General features: G+C 38.2%; 1 protein-coding gene across 3 annotated transcripts in view; it reads right to left on the minus strand.

Annotated features, from left to right (window-relative positions):
- Window positions 1–19870, minus strand: part of sipa1l1 (signal-induced proliferation-associated 1 like 1) — a 96125-nt gene that overhangs the window by 46300 nt on the left and 29955 nt on the right. For all 3 annotated transcript variants that reach the window (XM_085432209.1, XM_085432208.1, XM_085432207.1), the window contains exon 2: window positions 12245–12313. The gene's annotated coding sequence lies outside the window, so the exon portion shown is untranslated. The remainder of the gene's footprint in view (window positions 1–12244; window positions 12314–19870) is intronic.

Below are 19870 nucleotides of genomic sequence, written 5' to 3' on the forward strand. Positions count from 1 at the left end.
ATGAAGCTACCTGGTCTTCTGCAACTGCCACCTCCACACCACCGCCAACAGCCCACTAATCTGTGCCAATCAGATGACGCTAAACAACCATTTGTTGTTGAATTGGGCACCAGTACACGCCCCCTCCTCATTTCAACAGCCACTGCAGACCCTAGCAAAATGCTGGCGATGTAGCAAATGCAGGCACAGCAGTGAGGGTGACAGAAATAGCAGAGTGGTGAATAATAGAGAAAAAGAACTGTGGTGTAATTAACATGGTGGCTGGGGGCTGATAAGAGGGGCCGTACAGAGATAAAGAAAGGCACTGAAGAGAGGGTGCTGTGAAAGAGGATGTAGGAGAGATATGAAGAGAAAAGATGAGAAATTAAAAGAATAAAAAGAGTGAAGAGAAAAGTTCTGGAAGACAAAAGCAGAGAAGCAACTTGTAAGAAACAGGGTAGGTTAGAGAGGAAAACAAACTAGGTCTCTGTCATCTAATCTAAAAAAGTAAATAAAAACACTGGTAACTGGCAGAACTGTCATATTCAAATTATGTGGCTTGATTGAGCAACAATCCCACAAAATCAACAACTATAAAAATATAAAGCGCTTTCATGCGTAGTTCCAAAGAAAATCCCAGCTGCTGCTTAACAAGACAATCCAACGTATCAGAGAACTGTGGTACACAATAGCTGTGAAACTGAGGGAGACAGAAAAGGACAGAAACGGAAATGTAGATAATTACACGTTTCTCAGCAGCAAGTACAACTCAACATGGTCTCGCTTGCTCTGGTTCAATTCTGCAAAGCAAGAGGATCGTTTAACTGGTGACAAGTCATGCATTTGGATATGAAACAAGCCTACTGAGTAAATTAGGACGTCTTGTTTTCCACTGCCTCACAGCACAGGTGACTTATTTAAAAAACAGAGAGAGAGCCATGGATTGCAGCCATCAGAAACGAGCTGCAGATTTCCAAAATGGCGCAGCTCTGCGTGGGCGACAGTGAGCTAGAACAGCACTGCAGTAAGAGAGGAGTGAGTAGGACTGAGAACGAAAGCAGCTCGCTCTCCAGTACTTGTTATATGTAGTAAACATGTAAGCCGAAAGAGGAGGATAGAGAGAAACGCAGATAGCAGTTCTGTACATTCAAATGCTGTTGTTTTCTGTTGTTTTCATTCAAATTCCATTGTTTTGATTCAAATTCTGTTCTGTACATTCTAATTCTGTTGTTTTCATTCAAATTCCATTGTTTTGATTCAAATTCTGTTCTGTTCATTCAAATTCCGTCGTTTTCATTCTAATTCCGTTGTTTTCATTCTAATTCCGTTGTTTTCATTCTAATTCTGTTGTTTGAATGAAAACAATGGAATTTGAATGAAAACAATGGAAGTTTAAAACAAATTCCATTGTTTTCATTCAAATTCTGTTCTGTTCTAATTCCGTTGTTTTCATTCAAATTCTATTCATTTCATTCTAATTCCCTTCTTTTTATTGCAATTCTGTTGTTTTCATTCAAATTCCATTGTTTTGATTCAAATTCCGTTCTGTTCATGTTAATTCCGTTGTTTTCATTCTAATTCCGTTGTTTTCATTCTAATTCCGTTGTTTTCATTCTAATTCCGTTGTTTTCATTCTAATTCCGTTGTTTTCATTCTAATTCCGTTGTTTTCATTCTAATTCCGTTGTTTTCATTCTAATTCCGTTGTTTTCATTCTAATTCTGTTGTTTTCATTCTAATTCTGTTGTTTGTTTTAAACTTCCATTGTTTTCATTCAACTTCCATTGTTTTCATTCAAATTCCATTGTTTTCATTCAACTTCCATTGTTTTCATTCAAATTCCATTGTTTTCATTCAAATTCCATTGTTTTCATTCAAATTCCATTGTTTTCATTCAAATTCCATTGTTTTCATTCAAATTCTGTTCTGTTCTAATTCCGTTGTTTTCATTCAAATTCTATTCATTTCATTCTAATTCCCTTCTTTTTATTCAAATTCTGTTATTTTCATTCTAATTCTGTTGTTTTCATTCAAACTCTGTTCTGTACATTCTAATTCCGTTGTTTTCATTCAAATTCCATTGTTTTGATTCAAATTCCATTGTTTTGATTCAAATTCTGTTCTGTTCTAATTCCGTTGTTTTCATTCAAATTCTATTCATTTCATTCTAATTCCCTTCTTTTTATTGTAATTCCGTTGTTTTCATTCAAATGCTTTTGTTTCCATTCTAATTCTACTCTTTTTATTCAAATTCCGTTGTTTTCATTCTAATTCCGTTGTTTTCATTCAAATTCCGTTGTTTTCATTCAAATTCCGTTGTTTTCATTCAAATTCCGTTGTTTTCATTCAAATTCCGTTGTTTTCATTCTAATTCCGTTGTTTTCATTCTAATTCCGTTGTTTTCATTCAAATGCTTTTGTTTTCATTCAAATTCCGTTGTTTTCATTCAAATTCCGTTGTTTTCATTCAAATTCCGTTGTTTTCATTCAAATTCCGTTGTTTTCATTCAAATTCCGTTGTTTTCATTCAAATTCCGTTGTTTTCATTCAAATGCTTTTGTTTTCATTCAAATTCCGTTGTTTTCATTCAAATTCCGTTGTTTTCATTCAAATTCCGTTGTTTTCATTCAAATTCCGTTGTTTTCATTCAAATTCCGTTGTTTTTATTCAAATTCTGTTGTTTTCATTCTAATTCTGTTGTTTTCATTCTAATTCTGTTGTTTTTATTCTAATTCTGTTGTTTTTATTCTAATTCTGTTGTTTTTATTCTAATTAAAATGGGGGAAATTTGACAAACAACCTAGTGTTGGTGAAAAACAGCATTTTGAAAATTAAGACAGTCAAAGCACATGCAGTGTAAAACTCACAATGGGAGAGCCAACAGCAGTGGTTAATGAAATTTAAATGGAAAATTGCACTGGAAGACAACCAATTAACAGGAAAGAGAGGCTACACATGATATCTTTGTTGTAATAACTTGACATCAGTAAGAATTTATTAGCTTGCTGTAACAATAGCGGGAAGCTTTTAGTCTTACTGCATGAAAATCAGAGAGCATGCAACATCCAAGCTACGAGTTACAAAAACTGGTGGAGGAATAGCCTAGAACGACTTCAGATAGGGTTATCATGTTTTCCTTCTTGAGATTTATCTTTTTAAGAGAAATTATATACATTTTCAACAAAGCCTACGTATAGACATAAGCATACACTTTTCCAAAACACCATATAATACCACAAACATCAGCTTCTCCATGGACACAGTCATACTCTTTCTTACAAGCAGTTTTTCATACACAATCAAAATTTAAGTATAATTTGAGTAATAGTATAAGTGCAGAGGACAAAGTCGGACTAATATAGTCTAAGCTTGTACAAATTACATTTGGCACCCAATATGATCTGTATAATCAAAGCCTTTTGATTCATTTGTTCAGCAAAGTAGAAATGTGTGTTTGTACTCTACATAACAAATTTAATACTACATACCGTTGCTAAATGCTTACAAGTAACCAGTGATGGGAAACCCAAATATTATTCTTTTTTTCTATTCATAAAGCTACTTTCAGCTGTTCCATTATTCACAAGGTTCTGTTATTCACAGCACTTTTTGATTTGGCTGTTTTTATGTCGGATGCCATTCCTGATAAATGAAAGGAATTTGTGTCTCCTCCAGATATTCAACCGTGGATCTTTTGCTTGTTAAGTGAATACCTAACCCACTACACCAAGGAGTAACTAAAGTTTTTACATTTATGTATTCACTTATTATAAAGACAAAATAAACGAGATTATAACTATGGTAGCACAACTTCTTAATTGTCACTGCACACTTTGAAAAGTTCCTTTTAGATGTAGTTCTCGTTTGTGAGATTTTTAGACTAGTCAAGAATGATCAGTCCTACAAAGTTTTAAAAAGAAAAAGAAAAAAGGATTGTACGGATAGCTGCTTCTGCCTTGTAATGAGATGGGGATAATGCAGAGTGCAATGAATATACAGTAAGGAAACCCTACTCCTTCCTGTTGCTTTCAGACCCAGGGCTATGCCAGCTTGTGCTTTTGCCAAGGAAGCAGTCTCATATTCCAACAGGAAACACATCTCAGCCTCTTCCTGCTTACCCAGAGGAAGTGGCAGGTCAGATGGGGAATGGATGAGACATTTATTCTCATGACTAAAGTCCAGAGTGTTAATTTCCAAGAAAAAAATATATATATAACAACATACAAACTATTGTATTAATAACAAAGTTGATTATGCTACCACATGTCTTCTGCTTTTGATAACATAAGTATTCTTCGATTCCAAATTTCCCCCATTTTAAATAAAATATGTTTAACTGTGTCTTCATTCTTCATCTACTCTGCCCTTTTAGTTTTGCTCTTATTTTAATGGCATTTGAAACAATATACAAAAGCCACCAAACCCAGGTATGCTACAAAAATTCAAGCTTTAACAGTATAAAAAAAAAATTTTTTTAACCTAAATAAGTATGCATAACTACATTTTTGCTTCTAGAAAGTACCACCCGATCATGTGTAGTCAGCCCAAACAAGCAATCCACCTATGTCAATAAATGAACTTAAATACGCTCACCGGCCACTTGTTAGGTACGCGTGTTCAACTGCTCATTAAAACAAGTAATGAGCCGGTTGCATGGCAGAAATCCATGGCAATTCTCTGGGTGAAAATGCCTCATTAATGACAGAGAACACAGGAGCCTTCGAGCTCATAGGACGGCAGCAGGAGCTCAAATAACCAGTCGTTGCAACAAAAGTGCGCAGAAGAGCATCTCCAAACACACAACACACTGAACCTTGAAGCAGATGGTTTAGAGCAGCAGATTGACGCTGGCTGCCCAGCTGCCAGACAAAAACATCAAACTGATGTTATAATTCACTTAGGCTCACTAAAATTGGACCAAAGAATAAAAAATTAAAACAAAAATAGGAAAAATGTCTCTCTATCTCAATTTCTGCTGCAGCATTTAGATTTTAGGGCTCAGACTCCAGTGTATATACACAAAAAAAAAAAAAAAGCATGGCTCACCCCTTCCTTGTACAATGGCTGACACTGGTGGCAGTGCTGTAATTATATGAGGAATATCTCCTTGGCACATTTAGGTTCCCTTAATGCAAACCTAGCACTGTTTAAACACCAGAGTCTAGTATTGATGGTGACCACGTCCATAGGTCATCAAGGGATGCTTCCAGCGGGATAACACAGCATGTCACAAAGCTCATAACAGATAACTATTTCACAACTATGGGAAATTCTGAATCACCAGTTAACCTACACCCGTTAACTGGATGTCCTTTGATTGTGGGAGGAAGCCGGATTAAACCGAGATAACCCAGGACCTTCTTGCTGTGAGGCAACAGTGTTAACCACCATCCCACTGCTTCCCAGTCAGACACAGGAAGCTTACAAAGCTCAGATCATTTCTAATTGGTTACTTGAACACAACAATGAATTCACTGTACTCAAGTGGTCACAGTCACCAGCTCTCAATCCAATAGAGCAGTGGTCCCCAACCTTTTTTGTGCCACGGACCGGTTTAATGTCAGACAATATTTTCACAGGCCGCCCTTTAAGGTGTCGCAGATAAACAACATAAAGTGATACAACTAAGAAAGAAACTGTGGCATTTTGTAAATATAATAATAAATGTGAATTCCTGAAATGCGCCAACAACACTAAGAGTGACATCCTCCTCTCTGCCCCTTAATGCGCTCTGGTCGCTATGGTAACACATAAATATTTCTTTCAAAATAAGATACATTACTACAACATGGGAAAAGCCCAGGGAAACTGAGTAAATGATAAAAACCTTGAAAGCTATAAATTTCACAACCGAGGTTCAACTCTCGCGGCCTGATACTTCATGGACCAGTACCAGTCTGTGGCCTGGGGGTTGGAGACCGCTGCAATAGAGCACCTTTGGGATGTGCTGTAGACACAGGTATCACCTTAATGATGCAATTCTCCTACTGCATTGAAAAAAAGATGGAGATCTGGTGAACGTGGAAGTCACTTAATGTAAGTGAACTCACTGTCATGTTCCAGAAACCAGCCTGAGCTTACTTGAGATTTGTGACCAGGCATGGTGTCATGCTGTAGCAGCCATTAGAAGATGTTACGCACACGTACACTCTCCAACAAAACTCAGAGGGGCTATGGTGTTTAAATGGTTCAAACTGTGCCAAAAAATATCCACTGCATCATTACACCACCACCCGCAGTCCAAATTGCTGAGATTCGATAGATCTGTGCTTTTATGTTGTTTACATCAAGTCTTATGGGCTACTTCTATTCTTTCATTGTACTTTTCTTCACTTATGAGCAGTTTGCAAAGACACGTACATTAGCACAAACATAGCTCCTTTCCCTTCTTTTAATGAGACATAACAGCCATTATTCTGATGCATTTTCAGTTGAGTCTTTACATGAAAACTCTTAAAACATTAAAGCACTCTTTGCAAACAGCCATTAAATGACCAAAATATAAGTCCATGTTATCACAGACATATCATTATACGCAAGTTACTGGAGGCCCTTTTTAAATTTTATTTCACCAACACAAAACATGCTTTTACCATAAGAAAAATGGCTAAACGCACACTCAGTTAAACTGTAATTCACCACAAAGCTTGGCCAACATACCGGTCGTGTCCTTGTAATTAGCCACAACCGCTCTGTCAGTGGCTGCCATGTTACTTTTTATGCAAGTTACTGAACTTCACCTTTTAACCTTTTCTACATCTCTTCATCTGCATATACATTGTGAGCTATCGCTGAATGATGCTAGTTCAAAGGCAGCTGATCAGTACAAATTAGGGATGCACCAATCAGCTGTTGGTGCAATCCTTACTCAAAATACCTCAGTGAGGAATAAAAATGATTAATTTAGCAATGGTATTGATCTGTACTTGGTATCAGCAGAAACCATTCTTTCCTATTTTGACATTTGGCTTAAACCTCAGCAGATCCTCTTGGCCGTGTCTATACACCTAAAGTTTCTGCCATGTGATTAGATAGTTCCTTTAACAAGCAGCAGAACCAGTGTAACTAATAACGTGACCAGAGAGTGTTCACTTTTAAAAGCTGCCTCTTTCTGTCAGTGGCACAGTCATTAACGTAAGGTAGCAAAGGTGGTGGTGGACTGTGTAACAACTGATTCCCCAGGATTCAGCTATTTGCTATAATTGACACTGGACAGCAATGTCCCATGGTTACTCTGAAACCATTGTCAAAACCTACACACTTCTAAGATGCCCTGTGGCAGTAAAGAATAAATTGCAGCATTTGTACTGGGGCTGCTGCTGACAGGTAGGCAGAGGTTTTTGCCCAATTATAGGAGAAAAGGGATGAAGCAGGATAAGGCGGGCCACTAGAATAGACCTAATGAGGACGTGGTATGATTGCTGTGGGACTCATTCGTGCCCACAGCAGGCGTATTCGATTGGTACAGAATGGCCAGAATGAAGTGGCAGAGAGAGCGACAGAGATAGATATGGAGAGATAATAGAAGTGAGAAGGACTGATTCCTCACTCAATGTGAGAGTATGTGGGAGGAGATGAGATGCTGAGACTGAAAGTGGGAAAGAAATGGATGCTTAAAGTAAGTGAGTAAGTCAGTCCATCAAGTCAACTATGCTTTCACTCTCTCTTCTTTCCATCCATCCATGGCTGCCTCCATCCTCCAATCATACATACAAACACTGCAAGCACAGGCGGTGCTGCTACAACCATCCAGAAAGATGTATGCCATCAAATCAGTTCAACTTCATGCAAAGATGTTCAAGGTTGTAAAACAACCACTGACATGTGTCAACACTATGGGGCATTTGCCTGCAGCGGAACAAAACCTGGAAAACCTGGGCAAACAGGAAGTGAAGGAAGTGCTTTTTCAAAAAGAGTTGATATCCATTCAGGCGAGAAGTGTTTAAATAGATTCTGCAAACTTAGCAAACCACTGTATAGGAGTGACTATAGATGTAGCTACTATAGTAGACATGGATGCTTGGCCATGTAGGGCTAATACATCAATTCTGTTTGGTTACAATGAAAATGTGAGTGAAGTGCAGACTTTCAAATTGTAGCTCAAGGGTTTTTTTGTTTGTTTGTTTTTTTTTTTTAATTTGCCTTGACTGTTTAAGAGCTCTTAGCACAGAGGTTCATCTGAGGAAAAACTACAAAAATGTGTATTTGTCTGACAAATTATAAATCTGGAGCCATTATTAGTTAACAAGGTTAATATTGATATTGAACCTTTGGACAGTTTATGAGTTTGTCCTTAAAAGCATTTAGGCTGCTGCAAAAAGTAAAACTCCCCTCCCTCTTTAGGGACATATTACTATTTATGGCAATTAGCTTCAGTTACTGTGACTCATTGCCATCTAAACAGACAGTCACTGCATGGTACTGATTTCCTCTTATCACTAGACACACTCAAGTGCAACTTCTTCAGCCTAAACTGACTAAGCAGAAAATAGATGTACATTCTTCGGCACCAACCACCTTCATTATATACTTCCTGTAACCACTGATGAGATTTGTGCAATAAAGAGGAAAATTTCTGGACTATTCTTCATACAAAACCTTTTGTATTGATAACCCCTCTTCAAGTCGGCATCTTGCTTGGCTGGGATATCAATCAGACCACAGGACTCAAGTTGTCCATTCGACGCCATTCTTCTCTTAACCATTTAGTTGTTTATTTATGTACTATGGACGTTTTTCCTTATTGCTTTATGAAATGTCTCCTAATCATTCCCCAGAATTTATTGATAACTTTTCACCTTTTGAAATTCTTTTTGATAACTTTATGTCCAGGCCCAGACAGTGATGCTGCCTCCACCGTACTTTGAATTAGTGCGTTTTCTCCCTCCAAAATGCAGATTTATGTATGTGTGTTTAACTCATTACTCCACCGAGGAGATTTTCTCTTTGTTTATTTTTTTTTACTTTAAACATGCCACAAGGTATTTTTTGGAGTGTGGTGGTTTCCTTTATGGTGGTGTTTCATTAACACCATTCTTATTCAGTGTTTTTCTTATAGTGAGGATGTGAGCAAAGATTATAGCAAGTTGTATAGATGTCTGCAGGTGTTTTGCTGTTACTCATAGGTTCTTTTTCACCTCTTTCAATATTGCACATTGTGCTTTTGGTGTGATCATTGTAAGACGCCTACTCCCAGAAAGAGCAGCAACAGTCCAACGTTTCCTCCATTTGAATATAATTGATCTTGTGGAATGATAAACATCCAAGGGTTTTGTATGCTTTTCGAGTAAAATGCTTCTACTAAAAGGTCCTGTAAAGGTTGTTTTGATCGGGGCATGGTTCACAGCAATCACTCATTCTTGAGGAAACCAGACCTTGTTAGTAATCACACTTTGTATAACTTACTTATAGTGAGGGGCTCCCTCTACAATTCACACTTCTGAACCTCTCAATTGAAACACCCACTCCTAGGAGGTTTTGGTTTTGGTGAAGCTGTTAGCACAGAGGTTCACTTTGATTTTCCTGAACTTTAAATGATAACTCTGTGTGTTCACTAAAACTCAAGATCGTATTTGCATGTTATTAGTTTTTCCAGATTGTGTTAGTCTATAATTAAGACGGAAATTAAGCTCAGACCACATTTTAGAAGAAGTCAAAGAAACTAATCATAGTGTAAGCCTGAAAACGCCATTTGCAATTTAGTGGTTTATTATTAGGAGTAGGGCTGGGCCATATTATACCGTTCACGGTAATACCGGTATAATGTTAGGCAACGATAGGAAAATGAAATATCGCGATAGAATGGGAGTAAAACGCGCATGCGCAGTGCCTTTGTTTTCATACGCACATGGCCGATTGTTGAGTGAAACAGATGAACCAGAATTGGTTTGTAAAAATGGTGCAACTTCAGTGATGTGGAACTGGTTTGGTGTTTGTCCGTCAGATACACAACAAAGCACATTTTTTTGCAGAACATGCAAGCGGCCGTTGTTATTGTCGTATTTGTCGGACTAAGATGCTCTTAAATCTGGGAGTAATCTGGGTCCTAAGCTCCGTATGCTTCAGGTCAAACAACACTGCAGCATCACTTAGAGTTAAAAACTGTCTAAATTCTTTCATCTTTAATAAAACGATCAGCATTGCTGCTTTACCAGGTGTAACTATAAAGTTTAACTTCCAGGCATCCATGAAAACAAAAGTTATTACATTTAACGGAGTTAGAAGTTAGCAGGAAGCTAGCGGAAGTTAGCTCGCTAGTTTCGCTAGTTACCTAAGCATGATATTGCATGTTCTGACTGAGAGATTTCTGAAAAAAAATCAAACGTACAGCTCTGCTATCACTTCCAACATAAACGAAGACAGGAAACTAAACAGCAGTGACGTTTGTAGGGTTACTGAAGTTGGGCTAGCTGGTATAGAATGATGTGCTACGTGATCGCTAGCGACACAGCTATGTTAGCATAACATAAGCAGTGAAGCTGGAGGACGAACACTAACACTTTTCCACTTATAAAAGTTAAAAGTTAACAAATGCAATCGCATGGCAGGATGCTGTAAACGGACCAAACTTCAGTCAGGAGAACAACTGAGATAATCCATCCACAATACGAGGTTAGTCATTAATATACTGCAACAACATGGGAATAGAGCAGCTGCCAGAGAATTCAACATTAATGAATCAATGGTACAGAAGTGGAGGAAGCAAGAAGAATGAGTTTAATAAAGTTTGATTTATCTGACTGCTTTGTTTCGCTTAATGTGCCTTATAATCCCGTGCACCTTATGGTCCGAAAAATACGTACTGCACACTGCAGTTTAATGTTGCAAAGCACCTCTTTTTAACTTCAGTGGATATTATACATGGTTATGCTCAGGATATGTCAGCCCATTTCTACTGGAAATGCCTTTTGGTTAAACTTTCAGCAAGGAATTTGCATTTGCACTGTTACATTTTTATAAAGCTTTAATGTACATAAAAACCAGCTTCTTGTTTAAGTGAAAATAAATGGAAGGTTGTCTTTTTGCGCTAGTAATGTTGTGGAGTTGTATTTTGTCTCGCATCAATTATATCGTCGGTTATATCGTTATCGCAAATTTTCAAATATATATCGTGATAAATATTTTTGGCCATATCGCCCTGCTCTAATTAGGAGTCCTATACACTCAGCTTTTCTTTATATTTGTTCTGCAAGAGAACACTCATGCAAATCTATCTTATGAGAATTTTCCCAAATATTTCATGCAAATTTGTATTCGCTTCTTTTTTAAGGCTCGTGGACTTCCAGGATTCTAAATTACAAGATAAACAGACTTTACCAACCACCTGTGTTACTTTTGAGTCCAAATAGATTTTCATTAAAATTCTTATGCACATCATTTTTTTTCCGTTTTCTGTTTTATCTCTCTCTATCCCATTATATTAATTTCCTTCGCTCTTTATTATAATTTCCATTTCTCTTCCCTGGTGTTTTTCCTTTCACCATATCTCATTCTTTTCTCCCCCTCATTCTTGTGTGACTGTAGTAGTGTCTGTGTGTGTGTGGGAGTAGAGGAGAGCAGCTATGCTGGCTGGGGGAGGAGGTGAGAGAGAAAGAAAAAGAAGCGAAAGAGGGATAGAAATACACAGAGAGGGAAGCAAAGCATTTACTGGAACAAAACATGCTGTTTCAAACTCATAGATAAGGGCCGCCTACTCGCTAGTTCTTATTTCAGAGCAGTTTACGCCTTATTTTTACAATCTATTCTATTCTATTTATTTATTATGCATTTTTTTAGTAATATTATGAATACCTTAGACAACCAAGATATTATTTTCTGGCATTTTTTACTCAACTGAATTACTTTAGAGTTGCTAGACCTACCATCTGTCCAGTGTCCATAAAGTTTAACTCCATATTTCAAGTAGGTGGCAGGAGGAAGACTACATCTGAAAGCCAATTAGAAGTGAAGGGCACACGGAAGAGTTTGATTGTTTCTAAGGATGCTAGTTTTTATATTATTACAATTGTAATACATATAAACACTCTGGTACTTTGACAGCCTGTTGCTAGAATCTTTATGGTAGCCACATATCTAATATCTAATAAAACCAGCTCTTCTTATAAGAAGATCAAGCACAGAAACATTTACTTTGAGAAGTTCTGAGTTATTTTTGGTGATAAAAAGCAACACAAAAGAGCATTAACACTGATACCATCTGCATCAACATCTATGATGAATGTAACCCAACAGACCCTGAAAATCCAGCTGAGCAAGTTGGATACTCACTGTTGATCCCGGTATCTCGTCAACACCAGTGAAGTGCAGATGACACAGCCTGAAAGCTGTACAGGTAACCTAAAATAGAAGATGATAATTTGCGCATGAGGAATAGCGTACACAGTGAGGTCAAATAAAAATAACAGAAATGCAACACCTGTAGAGAAAAGAGTGCTTCTATGAAAGACGAGCTTAATGAGAGACCAATCAGGAAAATATTACAAATTTTTGACCCAAGTAGTAAATACCCATCTATGAATTTTGCATATTTAGACACCATTATCTACAATAATAACATACAATTGCAATATATCTAAATATTAACATGAGTATTTGATTTTACAGGACTTACAGTGCCTCTTAGATTCACCACAACTGAACTTGTTAAATCACTGAAAAGCCAGAATTTAAGTTTGTTTTTTACCTCGCACCCTACAGACTAGCTTTTACTTGAAAACCAAACCGCATTACTGATTAACCAATTAATAAATAAAGCAACAAATTAAAAATAATTAAATAAAAAGGTATAGTCCTTTTCAGTGACACACACACACAAAAAAAAAAAATTGCTTAGCTCATTATATTCAGCTAAAAGCCTCTGGGAGAGAAAAAAATGAAAGCGCTAATTTAATGGAGTATCTCAAAATGCTTGTGGTAATTCCAGTTCAAGGACCATCACACACAAACTAACAAGACTGCAAAAATCATCAGGCCTGTAATGAAGGGCAAATCTTAATTGACACACAGTCTAATGAATGACATCCATTAGGATAGTTACAAAAATAATATGTAAGGTTTTGTGGCTTACTGAAATTCCAAAACAGGCTTCAAACAAAGATGCAAATTGTACAGTTGGGGATAAGGGCTCACAAAAGTACAGCGTCCACTGTAATCACAGGTCAAACCAGTCATCTAGGAGTTGTTTTTAAACACACACATCCCAGCATGCACGTATTTCATTTCCTCCCTATGGAGGCTGGTTGGATTTCCTGGAGAACCGATGCAGTTGCATTCGCCAACTCTGCACACTGCAGAAACGCTTGTTATAACTTCCATCTGTGTGGTCGTGGGAATTCATTTGATTTGATGTTAGTTGTGATGAGCGCTGATCAATACCAACTTTAACCATCTGTTTCCCAGCTTAAATAAACAATTAGGTCAGACCTAAACTCATGATAAGTGAAGGATTTTTATTTTCTTCCCTCAGCTACAGTTAACCCAATTTACCTCACACTTGATATATAGCTGGGGTTGATGTCAGGCCTTCAGGGAGTAAATTGTGGCAAGTCTCACAACCTCACACCAAGTTTATCAATTGTTATCATCCAAAAAAGAAACTGTCAGTAGTATCAGCCATCTCTTGCTTATTTCTATTAAACATACATTAAATTACTTTAAGTTAACTCTGTATTTTTCACCTGATTGTCTGGCCTCCACCTGCAGTGGCTCCTTGTCCTACAGTTTGAAGGCCACTGCTCTAATTGTAGGAAACACTCGGCTTAAAGCAGAAAGCTAATGCAAGGCGAGTTTCTGTTTAATTGGCAGTGATCTGACCTGCTGTTTAGGCATTATGTGTTTACTAGAAACAACATATACATTCATAAAGTTTTTACTTATCCTTCTAGACACCAACTATCAAACGAGCCAATACTATGTGTATATTAGACTTTTACACAGTTGATCAGTAAATTGCTGCTTGAAGGGGAAAAAAAGACCTATCCCTATTTCTCTGCATGGGTCAAACACTAGAAAGGACTACATTTATATCTAATAGATTCATCAGTGTTACATCACTATATTGTGCAACTGTGCCACAGAAGTCAATCTGTGTGCTATCTTTAGTCACTATCAGCTGTTCCGCTTTTTTAATCACAGCAGTGGTTATGTTAAAGGAAGCATGCAATCCGCCCATTGCGAGCAGGCACGTGCTGATTGACATTGTAGTAACAGAACAGACTAAATTCCAAGAACTTTACACTTTACAGAACAGGATCTACTGGCTACCCTCAACTGCCACCATATTTTCAATCTTGTGGAAGAGCTGGGTAGCAATTCAGCAGTTTAACCATTTTCCACAGGTTGCACTCTTTTAATCACTTACTGTCATTTACTAAGCCTAAACAGTAGTGCTAGTAGTACAGAAAGATGAACAGGGTTCAAAATCCAACACGTAATAATACGTATCCTTCATGGCACTGCCCGTTTCCCCTTATGGTTAATTTTTGAGAACACTTGAAACCCATCAACCCATAAACATACAGGAGGCGGCAGGCAGAAAACCACATCAATTCACTTTCCCGTTCCCCATGTTTAAAAAACAAACAAACAAAAAAAAACAAAACGTAATTGTTCTACTCCGATCCTCATCTCCAAACCTGGTTACAGTCTCCAAACTCTCTTCCATCCTCTGATGCAAAATAGTTTGGAGCAGCAGTCATCTTTATTGCCATCTCACTATACCCCAGGCTATTAGTGCAGACTGCTGACCTGGACCTTGGACCTCTCCATAGTCTGTTTCTGCAGGCTGGCATTCAGCCTAATGAGGCTTGCTAATGGTCCCCTCATGTCAGTCTGAGGAAAGCCTTCTACTCTATGCAAACTGGAACACATGTTCACACACTCACTCCTTCCAGCACTTTCCACAGTTGCCTAGTTGATAATAAAAAAACAAAGATGACCAATGTATGACTCAACTAAACGCCAAACCGCTGCCCATCATCGGTCATACTGTATCACACAAACTCTACTTATCTGTCCTTGCTTTATGACCTTTCTTTAGCCCCACTGCACAACTCCTTTTAGGACTATCTGCACCTGGTCAATGTGATGTGGGGAATTTCAAACTCGGGAAGCACAGAAAGGAAAAGAAAATGCTTCCCATAACTTATCCATTATCAAAACAGCTGCTTTTTGTGCTGATTTTCAGTCTGGGAAAAATTACACAGGACTCTGAGTAATGCTTAGAAAATGAATGGCAGGTTACACATTTCCACATTTAAAACATTCAGGGGAAATGAGATGTACAGCAACTAGACAACATTTTGCTGTGCCTGCCACTAAGTCCGATTGGCTTCACAAGGCCACACTTTCAGAGAAACTTGTCCATTAGCCACGCTCTGTTAACACTTGCTAGTTAATGATTATGAGCCCCGCTGAAACACATTTTAAAACATGTGGTCATTAACTATGGACACGCATGACACATGCAAGTTAAATAAAACATCAAAGAGTCAAGCATTGATAAGTTTGTCCCAGAGCTGCTAAGAAAATTCAAAATATCATCTTTTACTCTTTGGAATGATGAGAGCTCCAAAAGCACCTGTAAAATCCGTTAAGTTTATGCAGGCAAGTACAGTGAGCCGTAGCTAAGACCAATGCTTTGACAGACTGAAGACTGTCACGGCAGATAAAAGATTCTCTAAAAGCAGCTGAGTGCTGTGAGAGTGACAAGTTAGGTAGGAGAAATCAGAAGTGCTTTTAAAAAAAAAAAAAAAAAAAAAAGCAGCCAGACAGACTGCAGAAATGTCTGGGAGACATGAGTTTTAGAGAGCAGTAAAAAGAGGTGATTTGAAGCTAAAAACAAGATTAAAAGGAAAGGTCCGGACTGGCAGACCAGTTCAAGGTCATGTCTTAAGCCAAAGCCACAAGCTACGCAAGATGCTTTGACCCCCTGGTTCTAAGCAGTAGGCAAATAAAAATGTCAGTTTTTAGATGTAGCTGCAACTATTAAATACATTTCCACCCATCAGCTTTACATCAGCCTGGGATTTAAAGATTATGCCTGCCTAGTTAAGTAAAGTATCAACGTCGAATTCAATCTGCAAAACATCTGAATTAAACTTTCAACAGCCAACTCTAGATTTCTGTAAGATAACGTATTCTTATTTTACCATAGAGGGAATCTGTTAGCTTTGGCTAGAAAACACAATCCAACCTGACAACAAAAAAGCCCGTGATTAAGTGGAATGTGTCCTTTGGCTAGATTTTTTTTTTTCTTTAGGAGGCACCTTCATAATACAAATCATACTTTGGAACACTGGATTCAGACAGACCCTAAGCTCAAGTTGCAGGTCGTAAAACAGACAGCGTCCAGATGTCTGGCAGAGGGTATGCAGCAGAGGATTTAGGTAGTTCCCTTCCAAGTCAGCTACTGGTGGTCATAGCTGACAACCAAATGCTTGCCAAGTAGTTCAGTGCAGTAATTCTTGTGTGTATTTGGCACACATTTATTGTTTCATTAACCAACTATAAATTCTTTCTATAAATCCATCTTTAAATTTAACTAGATATGATGAGATTTTTGTGAAACGCTCTTTTCATTCTGAATTTTACCACAACGCTTGCAGCCAGGGTGACCTGCGGCTTATTATAACATTATGACAGAAGCTTCTTCAACTGAGAAGAAACAACAAATGGCAGGTAAGATGAGAGTCCGGAAACATCACAGTGATACTGTTGTGGTGTAAATCATGAACGCTTAAAGCCTGAGCCTGTTGCAGTACAGACAAGATGGGGAAATAATGAACCTGACAGCTGGCATTTTGCAGTCTTTTGCAACGAATTCAATTTATACAAATTAGGCTTTACCAAAATATGCTCACCAAAAAAAAACAAAAAAAAAACGATGCCACATCCCGTTACTTACACCTATTAAGATACAAATTCAAGTGTTGCGACATGTGCCGTTAGATTATCGTTTCCTGTCTACTTGAGAAAAAGCATTGAACTCTGAAGAATAATTAGCACCTTGTAAGTACTTCTTATGTAACCCCCTCTACCTTTGCCTAGTCTCTGATCATCAGCAGGCAATGCTTCACAAATGCCAAGACTGAAAAGAAAAACTGCACCACGCTGATGTAAAAAGTCAACACCTTTTTTTTTTTTTTTTTAATGACCCATAAAAATACCACACTCTCACTCCACGTTATAAATGCCCCACATTAGGGAAGTGAGTCAATAAAGTTTGAGGTAGGTCATGTTGCATAGAGGGAGGGGAAAAGCATACTGTGCAAAGCCCCATGAAGGTGTCTGGGTATGGGACTCACAGCACTTGCAAAAACTCAGTGCATCAAATTCTCTGTGGATTTCCTTCCAAAGCCACTTCTTAGCCAGTGCAAGCCAGCAGAAGCAGCTTTGTTCCTTTGCCACCTATCCTCACTTTCTACCCATTGTAAACCTGTCTTCAATGCTTTGGCTATAGCTCTCTATCAAGTCTCAACTGCTTGCTCTTCACATTCCTCCATCACGGGGACATAAGCCTCAGTTTCTCTCTCCCACACTATTCAGCTCCTTGGAAAATGGGGATACAGGCTGGCAGAGTCACTGTATCAAATCTATTTGTCGGTTAAACCTGCAGCTGGATTAGGCCTGCTTTTAGCCACTGCTACTATTCAGCAAACGTTTCATGTGTGCTAGCTCGCGCTGCCGTCCAGTCAGGTTTTGATGGGCCAAAGCTATTCATGAAACTCCTGACTTGCCAGGAGGAGTTCAACCACCGGCCACTAAAGCCTCTGACTTACTGTCATCATGGTAATAGTCTTCACAAGTGTGTTCTCATAACCACTGACATGTGAGTATGTCATTTTCCAAAAGTCTACATACCAAGAGTCTTTGTAGAAAATTAATGGTAATCATAACTGTTCTATCCACGACACCGTTAAGCGGTCATGGCAGTAATGTGGCTGGTTTTTTAGCAAAGTATCACAACAATAAAAGAACAAGAAAGAAAAAGAAAACAAGAAAAAGAAGCAACTGTGTGACTGAAAAAGCCTGGGAATCATCTGCACAGGGTTAGAAAAGCATGACCAAAGTAGCAGATCCTCTGCTATGACTATAAATCACAACAGAGCTGAAGTCTACAAAGCTAAAGAGAAAGGAGTGGAGAGAGGAAGACCAAAAAAAAAAAAGAAAAAAAAGGAAGTTTTACAGGGAAATAAAAAACATGCCAAATCAGTACAAAAAGATGGGCTCAAGACCAAATACCAGAGAAAGGGCTTGAGATAGAAATATAAAAAGATAATGTGAAGCAAAAGTAGCCAGTAAAGAAACTTGAGTTCACAAGTTCATCTGGGGGAAAAAAGGAAACCTTTGCACTCTCTACTCTTCCACCTCATCTCCAGACGATTGTGTCTGCACTTTGCAGTGAGCACAAGAAGGAGAAAAAAATCCATGTGTGTCGTTTCTCAAAAACCCAGCAGCACCTGATGCATACTTCGGAAGGAATTAAAGTTGAATCCCTGGGGATAAAGCTGCACCTTAGGTAAATTTAACTGTTCACTGCCTTTGTCTAACCACACTCTGGTAAAGTGTAAGCCTTCACACTTACCTCAACTGTGTGCAGACCTGTGGGGAGCCTGTCGGGAACCAACAGTGTGGTAAAACCTTGATAATGAAAGCTATAAATCACCCTTACCACATCCCCAGCCTCAAAGCTCATAAAACTCCAGCCCACAACAGCTTGACAACAAAAACATGGTACTTTTTTTATTTTATTTTCCTCTCCCTTTACTCGAGTTCACACTATAAACATCAGTAGCGACAGGGGTAGCCATGGCAAAGCAGAGTTGCCAGGAAGACTTCTTGCGCCTTTTATGTCTCCAAGATGATTATAAGTAGAATTAAAAGACATTTTCTTCTGTTTGATAAAACCTAAAATACATTTTACATCACTTTATTCCCTTACTAATGTAGACTTGCTGATTCATATGTGCGCCTACAATCACAAGTAAAGCAATATACGTTTTTTAACAGTCTGTCAGTCACTGGAACCACATGTTTAACTCATTTATGTATACAGTGACAGATGAAGCTGTCAGAGCATTCATTCTGGCAAATTAAACTAATTCTGTCTGCTAATCTAATATTTTATTACATTTAGTCTCATATTGACTGAAAATAAAGTATGATTAAAATTGAGTCCTTGCGTGCATTACTTCACAGACGATGAAGTCAGGAAGTTTGAGTCACTGTTAGTCAGAGATATGCCAATTTACCAGCCGCACAAAGAAAAAGAAAAATGCCGCCATAACATCAAGGTAAACAAAAGACGAGAGAGGGAGAATGAGTACGTGCCAACGCTTTTAAACCTGACATCTAAAGACACAATCCCACTACTTACAGCAATTAGCCCAGCGTTTTGTTCTCTCTCTGCTCTTTGTTGTTCTGACACTCTAAACACAGTACCAGGTAGCATCACTACAGACAAAGCCAAAAACACTGTCTGACAAGTTCTGTGGGAGGATAGCTTAAGTTAACTGATCAAACTAACCAGGGAGAGTGTCTGTCTGTAAATACAGGCACAAACATACCTCCGTGCTGCGACAATAGCAGTTTAATCGATGGTTTAGTTCTGCATGCACACTGCTGTGCAAAAGTCTTATGCCTTGGTAGGAAAATGGGAATGAGTGCAAACGTATATGGAAATGGTTCAGTCAGTGTTTGGTATGAGCACCTTTATTTCTTAGCTAAGCTTTGTTTTTAAGTCTTCAGGAATAATTCTTCTGGCATCTTGAAGGACTTTCAAAGCTCTTCTATGGATGTTGGCTGCATTTTGTTCCATCTCTAATAAGATTGATATGGTTAAGGTCTGTGACCCTAGGGAGGCCAATCAATGGTCAATGAACAGTGGATAGATAC

This window comes from Copadichromis virginalis, linkage group LG15, assembly GCF_057382275.1.
Source record: "Copadichromis virginalis isolate Kocher_CV1m ecotype Utaka linkage group LG15, C_Virginalis_male_GT1.1, whole genome shotgun sequence".
Taxonomy (NCBI): Eukaryota; Metazoa; Chordata; class Actinopteri; order Cichliformes; family Cichlidae; genus Copadichromis; species Copadichromis virginalis.